Here is a 3,905-nt window from a genome sequence, read left to right on the forward strand (position 1 = left end):
CACTTGAAAAATTTACAAATCTATCCCTTTTTTATCTTAAACCTGTTGATATCTTTAAACATTTTGTCATGGAAAATTATACAGAAGTAGAAAGAGTATCAGGTACCTCAATGTACCTTTTACTTAACTTTAATATTTATTCATCTATATTCTCACCTGTTGTTCCCCTGTTCAGATTTTGAAGCAAATTTTGACCATAACTCCTATCATATTGTAGTATGTATCTTTAGAGATAAGGATTATCTCTCTCACCTAACCACAATACCATCATCACACCTAGAAAAAATAATTCCTTAATCATATGTTTCTAATTTTTCCAACTCATTGCAAGAGGACTACCGTATAAAGGAATAGTATTATTAACCAAGAATCTAAAGATTTAAGGCGTCTGTGGCTCCTTTCCCTAAATTCAGAGAAAGAATTAGCGTTTGTAACCAAGGAAACAATTAACTATCTCTATTTTTAGCCCTTTAGTTGTACATGTAACTGATAGTGTTTTCTCTTTGTGTTAAAGAAAAAAACATTGCCACCCAAGAAATGGCCGTAATGATTTTTGTGTTAGAAATTGGGGGGGATGAGAGAAATCTTTATTCCACCAATTTTAGAAACTATTGGTTAATGGCTGAAATTTTGGCTTTGTAAAAGATAACAAAGTCTTTCCTTCATGGTAATAGTCATCTTCTGTAGTCAATATCCCTGGAAATACATGTGGATGGACAACTGAAACTAGAGCCTGTGAAAGTCTGTGATCAGAACAGGTAAATATGGAAATGCTCCTTGTTTTTCTTTTGCATTTCTATTTGCATTTGGGTCTATTTCAAAGAATAAAGGAAGCTTACTGAATCTTTGAAAAGGACCCTGATAAAGAGATATCAACAACTAGAGAAACTAAAGACTCTACCCAGAAAAGCAAGTCATTCCTAAGGATGTCTTTATATTGTTGGTGAAAATGCCCTGAATATTTCTTGTATCAGTTATCTATTGCCACACAACAGATTTCCCCAAAATGTTACAGCTTAAAGCAACATTTATTATCTCCTACCATTTCTGTGGGTCAGAAATCCAGGAGTGGCTTAGCTGGGTGGTTCTGGCTCCAGGTCTCTTATTAGGTTGAGTCAAGGGCTCCACCAGGCCAGCAGTCTCCGGGATGATTGGGGCTGGAGGATTCACTCCGAGCTCACTTAGCAGCTATTGGCAGGGGGCTTTAGTACCTGGACACGTGGTCCTCTCCACTGGGCTGCTAACAACACGGTTTCCATCAGAGTAATTGATGAGACAGAGACAGAACCAAGACAGAAGCGCAGTCCTTTATAATCTAATCTAAGAAGGGACATATCAGTACATCTGGTTAATTCTATTGGTCATCATACTGATCAACCTAGGTATGTTGTGGGAGGGAACAGCACAAAAGTGTGAATACCAGGACAGAGGGATCATTGGGGGCCACCTTGGAGGCTGGCTCCCATAGCCTGCCTCAACCCCCAATGATTCATTGCCTCCCAAGGAACACAAAAGTCACGTCCCATTACAGCATCAGTGCAAAGTCCAGAATCTCATCATCTAAATCAGGTCCAGGTGTGGGTGAGACAACTAGGGTATATGCAGTTTTTAAGTACAGCTCTCCAGCACAGTTTCTCCTGATCTGCAGGCCTGTCAACTAGAGAAGCGTTACTGTTCCCCCCCGCCCCCCAAACAGTGGTGGGATAGACAGGATGAGCCTGTTCAGAAGGACTGAAAATGAGAGACACGGAAGTTCCTGGTCCCTGAGCAGTTCTGAAACCCAGCTGGGCAAGTGATAGAAATTCCCTGACTAGAACTGGGTCCTACTCCTGCCAGGAAATGACTTTCCAACGGCTCTTGACTCAGCCCTCGGAGGCCCTGGGCTCACCTTCTGTCATTCTTTTCATGAAAGGTGGCACAGGTTTACAGCAGAGCTGTTTCTTCAGCTTGCTTCCTGCCTGCAGACTTTTGGGGGTCCAAAGGCCTCTTTTATCACTTCTCTCCTTCAGTCCAAGCTGTCCGGGTTACTGCTAATAGAATTGTTTCTAAAACTTGGAGTCTTCTGTGAATCTCATTTTGAGCCATCACCTTTGATATTTCTCAGGTCTTAACAAAGGATCTTACTATTAGACTGTTGGCTTAATCTTTATATCACACTTTCCTGAGAGTACCCTTGATTTGATCTCTGCTCTGAAGCCATTTCTTACTTTTAGCATTATCTGCCACCTGGAAAGGCTGAGAATCTTCCAAACCAGTGAGCCCTGGTTCCTTTTTAAGTCCTTTCTTTAGCTTGTCTCTTTCCTCTCATCTTCTACTATGAGCAGCAAGAAGAAACCAGGAAGCCTTTTCAATACTCTGGGTGGAAATATATTTAGCTCGATCGCTTAATTCATTTGCTGTTTTCCACTTCCCACATAACTGCCGGTGATGGTGTTGCTAGACTTTCTGTCCCTATATAACAAGGATTTCCCTTCCTCCAGTTTCCAGTAATATTTACCTCACTTTCCTGCAAGTCCCACCTCCAGCTTTATCAAAGACTATGAGCCTTATATCAACAATTTCAAGGCACTTTACTTTCAGCAACACACTCCTCAAAGCCCACCGTCGGGGTGCAAAGCCACGCCCACATTTTAGGTTTTTGTTATGGCAACACCTCACTTACAGATTCCAAAATCTGTATGTTCTCTATTGCTCCCTAACAAATTAACTCAAAACTTGGCCACTTAAAAGTATTTATTATCTCACTAATCATGAGGGTCAGGAAGCTGGGGGCATTTAGCCAGGTGGTTCAGGCTCAGGGCTCTCACAAAGTAGCCATCAAGCTGTTGGCCGGAGCTGCAGTCTCTGAAGACTTGACTGGGGCTGGAGGTCCAGCTCCAAGCTTTCTCACATTGCTGTTGGCAGGAGGCTTCAGTTCCTTGCACGTGGACCTGTCCAGGAGGTTGCTCACAACACTGGTCACACAAACCCATGCTGACACACTGTGGGAGGCAGGGATCACTGGGGCTACCCCAGAGGCTGCCACCACATCCTCCAAGTGGCATAATTACTTGGTAGCTTTCACAATAATGTTTCTTAAAAAGGTCCAAAAATGTGGGGTCTTTTGTACATGAGCATAGAAAAGTCTGGCAGGACATACAGAAAACCATGATGTTAGTTATGTTTATTTCTGGGTATTGGGATTATGGGTGATTTTAATTAGTTTTGGTAACTTTGTAAAGTTCTGAAACACTTTCACAATTAATTTATAATCAGGAAAAAAATGTTGCGTATTTTTCAATGTGGGATATTCCAGAGACAAAAAAAAAGGTAAAAGTTGAGAAAACTTATTATTTTCAAACATGTATTAAGCACCTACTATATACTAGGTATTTTTTTTTCTGCTTCTTATTCTTCTTCTCCCCAAAGCCACCCAGTATGAAGTTGGATATTCTAGTTGTGAGTGCCTCTAGTTGTGCTGTGTGGGACACTGCCTCAGCATAGCCTGATGAGCAGTGCCATGTCTGCACCCAGGATCCGAACCGGCAAAACCCTGGGCCACCGAAGCAGAGTGCACAAACTTAACCACTCAGCCACAGGGCCAGCCCCCTACTAGGTACATTTAAGGGAAAAAAAAGACATAACCTTTACCTTTGAGGAATTATGTATTTGGAAAAACAAAAATATAGCTATAATACAGTGTAACAGATTCTACAGAAGAATAGTATAAAGGAGCATTAAATAAAGGGCAATACACAGAGGAGTCAAGTTAACTGACTTGTACGACAGAGCATGGGAAAAGAAAAAGGGAGTGACTAGAACAAAGAGCCCTTTGTACCACACTTGGAGTGTAAACTCGATATCAGAGTCCATGAATACATCATTACAGGTTGTAAGGAAGAAAACGAAATGACCAGAGATACAAA

Source organism: Equus quagga, chromosome 22, assembly GCF_021613505.1.
Source record: "Equus quagga isolate Etosha38 chromosome 22, UCLA_HA_Equagga_1.0, whole genome shotgun sequence".
NCBI classification, from domain to species: Eukaryota; Metazoa; Chordata; class Mammalia; order Perissodactyla; family Equidae; genus Equus; species Equus quagga.